This window comes from Copadichromis virginalis, linkage group LG9 (genome assembly GCF_057382275.1).
Source record: "Copadichromis virginalis isolate Kocher_CV1m ecotype Utaka linkage group LG9, C_Virginalis_male_GT1.1, whole genome shotgun sequence".
Lineage (NCBI taxonomy): Eukaryota > Metazoa > Chordata > Actinopteri > Cichliformes > Cichlidae > Copadichromis > Copadichromis virginalis.
In genome coordinates, this window is record NC_140626.1 from 16,277,312 (window position 1) to 16,293,121 (window position 15,810).

The following is a 15,810-nucleotide window of genomic DNA, read 5'->3' on the forward strand; positions in this document are numbered from 1 at the left end:
GGGTTCACTTTTTTATTTTGAGTTTTAATACAAACTGACCGACTCAGCACACACCTGAAAATATAACTCACCAGAACATCTTAAAAATAAATACACAGACTGAGATTTATAAGTGATTAGTATATGTAAATGAACGCCTATATTTAAAATCTGCATCTCAAATATGTTTGTTTACCAAGAAGTTTTATTAATCGACATGTAAAGGCTGTGTAGTGTGAAGCAAAGATGCCTGCAGCAGAAACACCCCCTCCTCACTAAGTATTAAAACAAATAACATCTGCTTCTGTTAACACCTCCTTCACTGCAGCTGTGTTGATTCCATATAATCCCCAAAGGACATAAATCCACACTGGTAATTCTTTCATGATTGTCAGAACTGTTTCATCACCAACAACAATTGTTTATGCTGAGCCCATCAGTTTTTTTTATTAGTACTAACAAAGACATCAAAAGCTCAATATCGCTGGCATTGGGCGACAAGTTACTTGCCTTTTAATTCTGTCAGTGCTGGGAAAATTAACAATCACATTGACAGACAAAAGTCTACTTTATACTCCAGAAACATTTTCTTTCCATTATGTTAAAGGACGTATGATGCACAGTCTACAGATTCTGCCAAGCAAGCAGATTTTTATTTTATTTTATTTTTTTGTGATTGGAATTGTTTTTGTCAGGTCATACACTGTAAGCTATTGACCATTTCATGCAGTTATGATAGTGACATTGGAATAAGGGTCCACTTTCTTTTTTCTTTTTTAAATTAAAAAAGCTCATCCACTAAGAAAAGTGTTGTGTGATGTATTTGCACATGCAATGGCCCAGATAAAAGTAACTGCAAGAAAAGGAAACTAATTCTATTGTAGCAAAGACCTCATTACAAGGTTTCAGCTCTTACAGGAGAATCCACAGTTATATGTCTCCGAAAATACTTTTTTGCACAATTAGAACTCTCTTGGATTGCTAAACATGCAAACAACAATACTCAAATGATGCAAATAATGTATGTAAATCATTGATGGTATATGTAAGATTCAGCAGCACAGTGGTGTGGTGGTAAGTGTTGTTGCCTTACAGCAAGAAGGTCCTGTGTTTGACTCCACTATCTGGCTCTGTGTGGAGTTTACATGTTCTCACCATGTTTGCATCAGTTGTCTTTGGGTACTCTGGTTTCTTCCCACAGTCTAAAGATATGTTGTTCGTGTGGTTAATTCTAAATTGGCCATATATGTGACAGAGTATGAATGATTGTCCATTTCTCTGTGTTAGCCCTGTGTCAGATGGCAGGTGACCTGTTTAGGGCGTACACTCCCTCTTGACCTATGGTAGACCTATGAATTGAAAGGATGGATGGAGCATGTAATGAAAAAAATGGTTAGGTCTTAATGTAACATAAATAAATTTTTCTTTCATTAAAATACAAATCACAACTCTTAATGAGTTTTATTGTAATTCATAAATATTGCGTTAATTAAATCTGCACCTAATATGTGACACTGTGTGTTTGGTAGTCATACGTGAAGAGTCCAGTGGGTTTAATTAAAAAAAGAAAAAGAAAACATCTGGCAAGTAGACTCGACACCTTGTGGTCCCATCAGAGCAAGTGACGGTGTCTCATCCAGTTACAATCACAACTACATCTGTGAATTCAACTGTCTATGTACTGGAAATGAGCACACGAGTAAGCATTCTTCTACCAAACAGCTTATATTGTATTGCTTATATTGGACACGCCACACAATTAACTGTCGGATTTTGACATTTCCCTTAAGTTAACAAGCTCAAGACCTAAAACAGGGCTGAAGCTAACTCCCTACTCAAAATGAATTACCAAAACTGCAAAAGCAACAGAAAAATACTCGTTAAAAGTGGCCTGTAAAAGTCTGATCAACTGGCCCAACACTGAAAAAAAAGTTACATTGGACACTGATATGTAACCGCAGCAGGAAACTGTTAGTAGTTCTTGGTTCATTTACCCAAGCCACCGAGGTTATCTGCCTCTGACCTCCATTTCTACTATCTTTCATATGTGAGTATTACCCCTGCTGCCATCCTGCCACAGTCTTTCTTTAGAATTCATCATCATCGATGCTACACACTGAAATAATTTAATGTGGGTGACTCCCAGCATGGGCTAATCTCTGATAAACTCACCTTTTCCACACCACACCATTAGGTGGGAAAAATTCGGGGCACCGGATATAGTATTGTATACTGGCTCGCTGTTACAGCTAACCTCCTGAGGCCATCTTAAAAAAGTAAGTTAGAATGCATCGCTATGTTATGCCCACTGCACCTCACTGAGCATTCACCCCCTATTTGTGATGCACTTCTGCGCTTCAACAAGCAGTGAGATCCCTGAGCACTCTGTAAATTGGACAATCAGTAATGGTATTTGATGGCATTAAGAGTGGAGATGAAAGGAAGGACACTTCAGTTATCAACAGGATAATGGGGCTGTTGCCTTGCACTTTGTGTCCAATGAAATGGGACTCAGTTAATTATCCTTGCCATTAATTAGGCCATCGTATCAAGGAGAAAGGGGTTACTCTTCATTGACAATAACCCATATTATACTGAATTACTGGCCTGCAGAAATGCGGGTTGCTTTGTGCCTGCATTTAAATAGGATTGCACTCCGAAAGTGTACTGACCAAATCTCATCTTACAAGAATGTCCACCAAATAAACCTAATCTATCTTTAATCTATCTGTAATACTGTCAAAGGGTGTTATGGTGGGCACATAGGTAATAATCTCTGTCAGTGGGTTGCTTTGTCACTTTGTTTCCATGAATAGGAGAGTTTGCCCAATGCATTTTTCCTTCTTTATGTTGGGACCCAATCCACTTTAGGGTTGCCTTTTTGTGCATAGTAGTAGCAATTGTCACTAATGGTCCCACTCTTCCAAACATGTAGACTAGATTCTAAAGAAACACTACACGAATGTGCTTTGCAAACATATATACCCATATGCTGGTATTTTAGCTACTGTTAATCAAAAACATCCATCTCCATATCCACATATTAGACCAGCGGTCCCCAACCTTTTTTGCGCCACGGACCGGTTTATGCCCGACAATATTTTCACGGACCGGCCTTTAAGGTGTCGCGGATAAATACAACAAAATAAAACTAGTACCAGTACCGAAAAAAAGAAGATTTATTCATAACACACGTGAAAAGACCCAGGAAAACCGAGTTAATGATAAAAACAATAACAAAATAACGCTGAAAACCGATAAAAACCCTGAAAACCATACATTTCACACCTGAGCCTCAACTCTTGCTGCCCGGTACCAAACGACTCACAGACCGGTACCGGTCCGAGGCCCGGGGGTTGGGGACCGCTGCATTAGACAATAGAAGCCAACTGGTGAACTAAGTAGAGCACCAAAACAGCAGTTATTCTCTTTCAGATATTGCAGGTCTGAAATCCACAGCATCTTAACTGAAAAGTCCTTTGTTCTTTTCCAGATCCTGTTCTCTCTCTTACTTGATCAAAGCCCCACCTAGAGTATTCATTCTTTAGACTCTTGATTAGCTGTCTAACTTGAACCCACATCTACCATCATTCCAAGGTGACACAATCAATTGTATATATTATAGTTTATATATATATTATATATATTCAGTTTTGATATGGTTGTTCTCTCCAGCTTCCTCTTTAATAAACTAATTATAAGCTCAACTGACAATAGGAAATAAGAAAAGGCTCATCAAAATGTCATGACATCACGGGAGTTGTGTTTATATATGTATGAAGCATATTTGGACATAACAAAATACAATGAGCAAATGAGGGTATCACCTTTTGACACGGACCGGGCACTTAGAGCTAAGTGTATCAGGTTATTGCACTAAAAGCCAAGTGATTATCCTGTTTGAGCACAACGATGAATAGAAAATATTTTAAAGAAAGTATGTGTTTTCTTTTCACTTTAACAGAACGGACTACAAAAAATGTTAATCTTTTATGCATAACATGACTCGAGTTTCAAATGGAAATATGTGTTTTTCCTCAAGTTAAGTCGCATATAACTGCACAATGTGAGATAATGTTCTTTTGGGAGTGTCTATGTGATGGACAGACATGGCAATTATAATAATGAAAGGCTCTTAGAGGACTCCAGCTCCTCTATTTTGAACCCACTGACGTGCAGATACCATGTCCCAAGTGGGCTGCCAAACACAGACAGAATAATTCGTTTTTATTATCAGGTACCAAAAGGGGGTAGTAAAGGTGTGCGCTTCGAAGATTCCCTTTATGCCTTTATTTTATGAGATAACACAACTGGCACACACGGCCTAATGAAGAAAACTGTGAATGAAATATTTGGCAAGTACTGAAGTAACATTAGTTTGTGTACTCTGATGAAATGCAAGTTTCAACTCAGAAGTTATACCAAATTAACACCACAGTTGCTTATTAACACCACTCGGAGTGTGCTAATTTAAACTTAAATTGGCCCCGAGACACATCACAGATTGTTTTTCTAATCTGTTCTGCAGGAAAATATTCTGGTAACCCTGGGTCACGTTATATCTTAATTTGGCTGCATGACAGAATTAAATTATTGAGAAAGATGGGAGCAGCTAAGGGAAAAAAAGGAGCAGACAGTTTTCAGATTTTCCAAGTTCACTATCTCTTTTCCGGGTTAAAAAGAGGCCTTAAAAAGCATCTTATCTGTGCTTTACTTTTAGTACCACTACTTCTCAGGAACCAAAATGTAATGATAAGTAAAATGGGCAATGCCTTTTTTACAGTTAACAAATTATGCGGTCTTTTCAGTATCTGTATCTTTTCTAAGTTAAGCTATTTACAAAATATACAAACTAGTTAACAGGTAGTTGCCAGACTTCCAACAAGACTAAATCTGAAAGAAGACTGTTCCAGCTAAAGGTGGAAACAACTAACTTCTTTCACTGCAAACACACTCTGTCATTGGCTATGAAGACATGAGGAGGCGATAGCAGCCGGTGATGTGCAACCCAGAAGTAAACAAATGACTCAATTAGAAGCAGAGCAAACAGTGGCTAGAAATTCTTGACACTCTTACATGCTGGAAAAGAATTGTTTAACCAAATTGTTAAAAAGCTTGACCTAAGATGACGCGTTACAAAGACAACATTTTGAATCTATGTAAAGTTTTGTACACGGAAATACTGGTTCTTTTTTTGCATGGTGAACTTAACACACTCTCATAATTATCTTTACTGTCATCATCATAAACTCTTTAAGTGCTCTTAAAGAAAAGTCAATTAGCTGATGGGTCACAAAGTATGAGTTCAAGGTGTCAATGAAGGTATTTTTTCCCTCTTTTGTCTTCAGCCATCAACTTTTTGATGAATGAAAAATAATTCATTTTATTTTAGGTGGAAAACAATACTAGGATGGAAACTTTCTCTTGTTCAAAATTCTAACAAGATCATCCAGGTGTTGTTTAAGTAGAACCTTGAATTGAGCAAGTGTCACTGATGTTGATGTCAACTTTCATTTTGGAGCTATTTTTCAACCATGACTAGACTGCCAACTAACAGTCATTCAATACTGAAATGTTTGGGTGCCTGCGAGCTGCAATCACTGATAAAACATTGTTCGGTATTTTTGTCCAAGTTGTCATAAATCTTATTATTGCATTTTTTTTTATATTGTGAGACTTTTTCAGACTTTAAGACTATACATAGCACCACTCCTTCAAAATATAAATCAGTGACAGACTGTTTAGTCCTACACTAGTCTAAAAACTCTAAATAAAATAAACTAATTAAATGAATTAAAAAATTTTATTGTCATTTCTTCATTTTTTTATTGTTATGATTTAAAGTCATTTCACTAAGCGGCTACTTCTGCACACTTTAAGCTGTAGATTTAATTTTCAGTTGATAAAAACAAAGTGCAAAATTTTGCCGCATTATTTTACTTTTCAAATGAATTAATGTACAAAACTGTAAAATAACAAAAAGAGCAAAGAGATACAAATCATTTCCAAAGCAGCTGTGGGGGCATATATTCAAGTTCAAGAATATATGACTTACAAAAGTCATATAGTGCAGTCATAACTGCAATTTTCCTCACTTAAATTTGCATTGCAGTGCATATTAACAAGCAAACCACAGAAAACAAAGATACACAAAGTAGCAACCAGCTGCCAAAATAACAGGGAAATTAAACAGTAAAAAGAACAGACAATGATATTTACTGCATTGGCGGATTTAAGATCTTAATGAAAACTAAATTTTGTAACTGACAGCGAGCAATTAGCATTCATTGTTTTAAACACAGGCATTGCCATTCCTCATGATAGCAATTTGCTGTTTATTTGAAGGCGATCTGAGCTCTCTGGCTCCCTAGTTGATCAACTCCTTTAATTAGTTCTATGGAGAATTTCGTGATATCAGGAAACGTGATTTGCTAGATAATATGCTCCAAACTTAGGAATATGTTGTCTAGTTGCTCTGCTTTGTTTTGTGTCAGTTTGATGGAAGCAGAGCTATTCATCAATTAAGTAGCCGGTTAAAACTTTTTCAGGCAAGACAACACGATGATGGTCAGGAAAGCAAGAGCAGCAAAGTGTTGGTGAAGGAGGTAAATCTGTAAGTTTTCCTACCGCAAGAAATTCACAGATGCACTTCTGTTATGTCTGTAGGTGTCGGTGTGGTTAATGATGAATTATTTGGCCAACATATATCAAAATTAATTTACTAATTTAAAGGAAGTTTTATCCAGATCATACATCATTTTTAATGACTCGTACTGTATAATGTTACAACACCAGATGGCAAGAGGAAGGGTGATAATGACTGAATAGAAGGAAGAATTTTAATGGGAGATTATCGTTTTTGATTTCATGGTTTTAAACTATATAGTTAAAAGTCAAAGGAGCTTGCAAAGAAAAGCGTCTGGACTTCTTTAAGTTGCTTGAAGACGTTTCACCTCTCATCCGAGAAGCTTCTTCAGTTCTAAGGTCAAATGGTGGAGAGTCCCAGATATAAACCTAGTGACAGTATCCCCCCACAGAGGGACAAAAGGACCCCCTGATGATCCTCTAATCGCCTGAGCCAAGGTGTGAAACTGGGTGTGGGTCCCAATCAGCCAGAGTTTCGGGTGTGTTCATTGTGAAACCTGGCCCCACCTTATCATGCGAATTCCTGAGGTCAGATGGCCCAGGATGTGAGTGGGCGTTAAGGCATCTGGGAAGGGATCTCAAAACTGGATTATAGATGGCAGAGAGTTGGTGTCGTAAACCCCCGCCTCTGTTCAAAGATGGTCGCTCACAGTGGACATAGATGGCTTCTATATAGTCAAAAGAAAACCAGAAGTGCTGGGCAGGTGGAGGATGTTGCCTCCTGCTTCCTAGTGTTTTACAAATTCCCTAAATGGAGTTATAATTATTATGTTTGCCGTCTTCAAGATATCACTGTCAAATTTTATGTTATGGTACATACCAATAACAGCTTGAGTTCATTTAATTTTGTGAAAATTGGGTCGAGGTCACACTCAATTTGAAAAACATTAAAACTTGCTATTACCCATATGGAATACCAAGGTTGGTGAAGCATTTGACCCTGACATACTTGTTAACACCGAAGGTTAAAGTTGATCTTAAAAAAAATAAAAAAAAGACACATGTAAGAACTAAAAAAAAAAAAAAAGAATAAATGGTTCACACATTGCAGAACTCCAGATTCCTTATTTATTGCATCTAGTGATGTTTCGAGCACACCTGCTCTTCATCAGTCCAAGAAACAATATTGAGCAATATATCATATGAAGGGGCACGGAGCAAGCTGTGCAACGCTCTTTGTCGCAGACTCACACACTGCATGAATATGTCTTTAAATATCAAGTTTTTAACAGAAGCCAAAGCACAAAGATTTAGTATTAAGCAATATATCTGTCATTAGGGGACATAAGGGTTTTTGTTTGAGCTCCTTAAGACATTGTCTTTTCAATACAACCTTATATGATTTCACAGTGACACAAAAAGATTAATACACTGCACTAGATTACCATATTAATAATGCTGACATTAGCACAAATGATCTATGAAAACAATGTCATTATTGGGGATTTCCACATTGGTATACCAATGCTCACATCAGCATGAAACATCAAATTTTGTTTTTTTTTTTTATATTTTTGAGTGTTAGCGAGACTGAGTGTGTCTGTTTGTATCTCTGAGGGTTTTTTTGATAAAAGAAAAATTAAATTACATCTCAGGGATAATTTGAGCTCTTAATGCATACAGACATACAGTCTCTGTGATAAATATACTAAACTGGAGATCGATAGGGTTACCGTTTACTGACTTTCTAGTAGCAGCTTACAGTGAAGACACTACAAAATTGGCGATGCATACTTTGATACATGTGCTGCAGACAATCATGTAAATATGTAAACATCTCAGTTCTAGGATGCTGATGAATACCATACACTGTATCGCTGATACAAGCTGTGGTAGCACAGCGTCTAGCAATAATATCCACTATCTATAGCTGATTAGTAGTCGAGGTCTACTCTTATTTACATGTCTGTGTTCAAGGCAAAACTATTTGGTCTTTTTTCTTCTTTTTATCTTAACAAACTTGTTTATTCGAGTTTACTATCCATAGAAAATTTTGCATGTTTGCATGTGCAAAGACAAAAAAATAAACAACAACTGTGACCTTTCCATTTCAGAACAGTCTCTCTAATTATTCAACCCATCTGGCATGGGTCACTGTTGCTGACTATTCTCCTGGCCTTAAATTCTGCAGCTGCAGACTGCTCACATTATCTTCTGGGTATGAATATATCCTCAGGGCAACATACCAGGAATTTTGTACAAGTATAGGTCAGTTAGTCAGCATGGTTATGCTACTACTGTTCAAGTCAAAACCACTGAAAAGCGGAATACATATACAACAGCTGACCCCTCTGTCAGCTCAGCTGTTACATTTATTCCACTAAATAGTGGTGAATGAATGCATGCACCCACTTTTTTTTTTATACCCTGTTCTGTGCTATTTCAGTCTCTTTGCAACCATATGCCAACAGGGTGAAATAGTTGAAAGTGTCCTAGTTGTTCTGTGCACTGTGCTGCCTTGCTCCCACTCTTTGTGTATACCTGAGCAACATCTGCCACAGGGTATGAAAAAGAGTGTCACATTTGACACTTAAATGCTTCCCCATATCTGTTATATGTGAAATAGTTTTCTCTCTCCCAGGGACAGCTGCATAGCCACTGCACATTGCATCTGCTAACACCTGGTATCACAATTCCTAGGGCTGTTCTGGTAATAAGTAATCTTTACAAAGGAGGGAAAAAACAGAGTATGCAAGTTCTACAAGCTGAGAGAATTAGAAAACTGGGAAGATTTCACAAATTGATGTGCTGCAGCCTTGAAAAGTGTGCACGTGTGATCAATCTTCCAAACAGCTGCAAGGCCACTGTCAAGATAAAGTCTGGAATGTATTCAGCAAATTATACAGCACATGTTAATTCAACTTTAACCTTAAATCGGTCTTTAAATGTATAAATAGGTAATTAGAATAACCTTTAGATATAGTATAATGTTGAGTCCAGGCAATGGGGAGGCCAAACCCATTTGAGCCCACTGAATGCAATGGCAGTGTGTTTGGGATCATTTCCATGCTGAAAAATGAATAAGACTAAAACCAAATAAGACTGCATGGTACATTAAAATGTAACTGTGCTTTTCTTAGTTAGTGATCTCCAACACCACTCGCTGAAATGCAGTCCCAAACCATGACGGAGCCTCCACCGTGTTTTACAGATGGTTGCAGATGGCAATCACTCCCCTGAGCTTCTCTGTTTAGAATTACAATTTGGATCAACAATGTAAAAGTTTTTGTCATTTTATCTATCTCAACCTTTTCTCTGTGGCTTTATTGCAGACACCTCCGAGATCATTTATTAAGAAGCAAACACTATATTAGGTCCCGTATCAGGTGATTGCTGGATTTCCTTCCTCTTTCTTGAGGACCTTTATTGTAGATGTTTTTATTTTTTAATGTTTTTTTCCCATATAGGCCTGACATTTCTTTTGGCCTCCACTCAACCAACTTCCTAAATATTTTAAACAACACATTATACACTATGGCAAGATAGGTTTTCAGCTAATAGCTTTTTGGGAATCACCTTGTTGAGGCAAGCATTTTTTTTTTTTTTTTTGCCTGATCTTTAGCATTTTTCATATACTCAACTAAAAAAAATCAGTAAACATTGTTTTTGCATCAGGCTGTTGGTAACAAGGTGCCTAAAGACACAATTTTAAATAAATTCTTTGCTAAGTTCTTTTTTTGTTCATCCTGGTTCATTCTTAGAGAAAAAATGAGGGGTATCTCAAACTTTCGCACATAACTGTAATTATAAAATAAAACAAACAGAAACAAAATGAACTTTAGTTTTTCAGTTTTTTTCTCACAATGTTGTGTTTATCCTTTTGTATCCTTGGTGTGCTGTGGCTTCATAAGAATAAAATCTTTTCATTTTATTCATGTTTCATTTCTATAACAGTTTACGCAATTAGCCAAAGGTATAAACTACCTGAGCAGCACATCAGTTTAATGTTCTGTATTGAAACTGTGATAAACTGCCTCTTCCCTGTCATAAAAATTAGAAGGTACATAGTCTCTTGTGAATTATAACAGGATTCAGCATTTTTTTTTTTTACAATTGTTTTTCAGTTTGATAAAAAAAAAAAGTGTTAATCTGCAAAAGATATTAGCAGGATCTCAATAATATGACATTCCTGTAAAACATTCATTCACAGTAGCTGAGCGCTTAATTGTACTTGCCACAATAACTGACAGATTATGTTTTTTACTTGACATTTTACACAGGCTGAACAAAAGTGAGAGAACATCTAGTGATATGCTCTCGTGCGTTTGTTTTTACCTCACTGTTGTGCAGTGAAAATGTCATTAATAAAAATGGCAACACTGAATACATTATTTGCTCAAGTGATTTAGTGAAAAAGGTGCTGGCATTTTAAGACTGCAAAAATCTAGATGAAAAACATTTCTTGCTTACAAGTTTCTTTCTTTCAGTTAACAGATCTTTGACTATTATTTGTTAAAAGCTCTAACAAAGTCATTACGGTAGAAAAGCTTAATTGGTGTAATCTTAGCAAACATATAGAAGAAAATTCTCAAAGAATTTTTTAGCAAGCGGTTATCCGTAAATCATGTTTCTGCTGATAAGAATTATAAGTGATTATGGCACATGTTTTCAAGGTCACATTTGTTTCTACAAGAAGAGGGTGCATGCTCACAATAACAAATGTGAGAATTTACAGTAACTTGACAACACAAAAAGATACAACTGAGTCATACCACCACAGAGTACAGGCTGGCTGCCTCCAAGGACTTCTCAAGGTTGTATAATGAATCCAAATTTTTCCTTTCAGTGGTCTTGATATGTTGTACCAAATTTGCTTCTCCAGCCTTGCCATAGCATGAGGAGATTTTTTTAAAGGAAGGGCATATTTAATTGTACACAAAATAAAGCTCTGCAAATTTCCTTTCCCTCTATTCTGCTGTTGGATGGGAGGGGATTAATTAAGTTCATCTACAACAGGCAGAGTTGACTGTGCAAGAAGTCAGTGATTATCTGTGACCCAGGAGAGGAATGGCTGCACAGCTGTGCAGTGCAGCTGGCAAAATGTCAGACACCCCCACCCACTTTTTTTTATTATTGTTTTTAAAGAGTCACTATAAGTTAGTTCATTCTTAAAATCCCTAATTGTAATTTGTTTTGCAAACAAGTATAAAAAGTTTCACTTTACTTTGATGCGATTACTGTGGCACCAGTGGGCCGAGGTGTGCTTGAATTAATGGAAAAGTCTAGAGTATCCTTTAGGGAGTCTGTGCGTAAAATTTAATTCAATAATCTAGATCATGTTCATACATTATTGTGTCACGGCACTGCGTTACAGTAAACATTGTCCCACTAGTTTTCACCTAAAGTAAAATGAATGTGGCATTTATGAATGTTTCTGCAGTTCTGTTTCTATATGAGTACATATAATTGAGGTATGTGCAATATTAATTCTGCTTTTTAGTCAACCAAATTTTTAATGGACACTGTTTTAAGGCTTTAAAAAACATTTATAACTAAATTCTGTCTCTTGTGCCACATAGCAACCTTACATGTTTGGACTGTTACAAACATTATCTCTCTGCCTCCTGGTGTAAACATCATAAATCCACTGTGCATTTAAATCAGTGTCTAGATCATTTATCTTAGGAATGCAAGAAATAGACTTTAGAGCAAGAAGAAGGGCTGATCTTGAGATCTTGAGATTTTTTATTAACGTTCTTATTTCTCTCTAACTTTCTTCTCTTGATCCACATTGTTTTCTCAATTTGATTTTGGTAATCAATGATCGATGGCAGGGTCATTTGAGGCAATTACTGTACACAAATGTTCCCCAGACTGTTGTTGCTTCAGCATTTAAATCTAACTTGAATGTCAAGGCAATATTCACATTCAAGAAAATCTAACATCAGTAATGTTGGCATAGATTTTATTTTGAAACAGTTTTTCAACCAAGGCCAGTAGTTGGTTAGATTTTATTTACTTATTTTTTTACCTCTGTACACCACCAGTTTGTTTTTTGACCAAGATGTAATTGACTGTATTTAAAGTGCAGACCTTCAGTTTTAATTCCAGGGTTTTAACATAAGGATTGCATCAACTCTTTAGAAATTACAGCCATATATACATAGTGACCCCTTTTTTAGAAGCTCAACATTAATTGAACAAATTATAATATTTATAAATATAAGGTTTGGCTACGTACTTGAACAAAAATGCTTTGCAGATAATGACTGCATGGAGATCTGAACAACACCAGACTTGATTTGCTTCAACCAATTTAGCAGTATTTGGCTGAATCTGAGCAGAGAGTATCACACTGTACACTTTAGCATTCATCCTGCTACAACGGTCAAATCATGCTATACCATTGCTTTCAACATGTTAAATAGATGATGTCGTATGCTTCAGATCATGAGCTGTTTCCGTCCTCTATACTTTTGTCTTCCCATTACTCTAATACAAGTTATTCTTGGTTTCATCAGAATTTTTTTATGTTCAGATCTTTTCTGGTGAAGTTTAATCTGACCTTCTTGTTCTTGATTGTAACCAGTGGTTTGCACCTTGCATTCTCTGTATTTCCTTTCAAGAAGGTGTTTCATCTACTGTGATGGTGTGCAGAGGAAAAAATAAGAAAAACAAAATTTCCTTGTTTAAATTATTATGGACCTAACTGCAGAGATGGGCAGTGACACGTTAAATGTAACGCGTTACTGTGATCCAATTACTTCTTATCAATTAACGTTTAAAGGGATTACTATTGCAAAAAGTAGTCAGATTACTTTTACTTTCCCGTAAGCATGCTGCGTCACTAAATTATGTTTGTGAGAGTGTCTCATGACAATGATGTACAAGCGTGCAACGTCTGAGGCTGCAAAAGACGTGTGCAGATCAACAATGGATAATATGGAGTGCGGGAGAGAGTACAACCATAAAGCGTTTAAAGCTTGGAAGTACTGACATTACTTTGAGTTTGATTCTGTAAAAACTGACAAAACATTTGCGTCTGCTGTACGCTCAACGTGGGAAGAATTTTTTTTTTTTTTTTTTTTTTTTTTTTTTGCCTGTCCCGTTTGGCTCTTTTGCCATCAGAATTGTTGTCTAAAGGCAAAGAAAGATGCCCAACGGATTTACTTTACCAAATTGACCATCCCAGCCTTGCCGTAATGGTCCATTTGATTCACCTTTTATTGTTTATTTTATTTTCACTTGTTGAATACGGGACAGACTTGACTGGGGGAAAGAAGGGGAAAAAGAAAGAGGGAAAGAGAAACAGCTGAGAAGAGGGACGGGGGAGAAGGGCAAAAAAACAAAAACCAACAGAATGGGCAGAAAAAAAAAAGAGAAAAAAAATGCATATATCGATCACCTGGATCACCTGCTGAGAAAGAAAAAAGAAAACAAGCAGAAGAGAACAAGAGTAATAGAATAAACAACATCACAATGATATATGGGAATATGACAGTAAATACTAAATATTAAACATTATTGTGCAGCACATAAGATCAACAGAACAAAGTGTGCTTTGAGGTAGGAGCCAAAAAGGGTGTAGTTTGTGGGTGTGATCACCCATGTGTACACCTGTGAGCATGGACGCGCTTGTTTTTTTAAAAGGTTCCTTCATGTAATGATCTGCTAGAGGGTGTGGGGGGGCCACAGCCCCATCCTCCAGGGCATGAAGCAGGTATGGAGGAGATCAAAACTCCAGACATCCAGAGGCCCCCAGAACACAAGAGACCAAGGAAGACCAACAGAGGGGCAGCTGCGCCACTGTCCCAGAAAGAGCTGAGGAGAGTCCCAGATGAGGGGTCACTCAGCAGCCGCGGAGCAGAAGCCAGGGGGAGTTGCAGTGACGCGCCCGTGAGCTCCGCCGGCAGCCAGCTGTGCCTGAGTGACCGAGCCCCAGGCCGAGAGGCCGGGGGCACCCCACCTCCGAAGTGGCCCGAGCGAGCCCCAGGCTCCAGGCCCCGATAAGCGGCCGCCAAGGAGTGAGCCGGTGTGTACCCGGACGCCCATCCCCAGACACAAAGAACCACCAACGCACCGATGTCTGAGGGAGTCCGCCACTGGCAGGGGAAGTGGTGGTAGGGGGAGATAGGCCTCCAAACCTTGGAGGGCCTGAGATGTCCCCAGAGAGGTGACGCCTGACACCCAACCTGACATATAGACACAGACATACAGGCACACACAGATACAAACATCCATTCCCACCCTCATGCTCTCATATGCACTTACTCAACACTCACCCAACATGGAGACAAACATAAAGAGACGCTGTACACACGATCACACTCCCCAAGCGTACTCTACGAACCGGGTCTAGGTACCCTTGCCCCTGGAGGGGGGAACTGCACCCAGACCCAGGTGGTGTTACCCTTTTCCCTGCGGTGGGGAGAGGCAGACCGCCCCGACTCCGCAGCAGCAGGAAGGCCCCACACTCCAGACCGCAGTCGGACGGCCAACTCCTCCTCCTAGCCCCCCCGCTCCAGCAGGCCGCAGAGAATGGGGGTGAGAGAAGACTCCAAACCTCCCTCCACCCGCTCATTGTAATGTTGATGCATGTGTGTTCTAAGGTGCATTTAAAACCCATGAGGGCATGGAGCTACCTGCCAGAGAGCAGCAGGTAAGCGCATAGCCCCTCCTGGTAGCCCTCAATGTCTACGTGTATTTAAAATTGAGGGGTGGGCAACGACGCCAGGGGTGAGGTGTACATCCTGATGGTCTATTGGAGTCCATGTATCGTGCCCACCCCCAAGATCCTATATGTATGTGTAATGAGAGTGTGAGTAATGTGAATGTCTAAGTTGTGGGATAAAATTGAGGCATTGAGGCAGAGGCAGCCAGAAGGGGACAGAGGGGGGGGGGGGGGGGGGGGGGGGGGTAGTCTCCTCTGCGCCCTGGTGACATACCCCTACTCCAAGGCCCTGCATGTGTGGGTGGTTGTGGTGGAGCGGGAAGAGGGAGGTAGCTGGAGATGGGGAGGGAAGGAAGGGGGGGTAGAAATATTCTTGCCACAGCAAACGATTCAACTTAAAATCTGAGCAAGCGCCTAGCACGCTGCCACGGGAATGTGAACTTCACAGAGAAACCCCTGGATGCCCCCACTGACATGCCCGCTGCGGCTACAACATCCATTTGCACCGGGCAAACTTCTAATGGCCCCACTCCTGGTAAACAGGTGAAAATAGACTTAAGAGTGACAGAACTAAC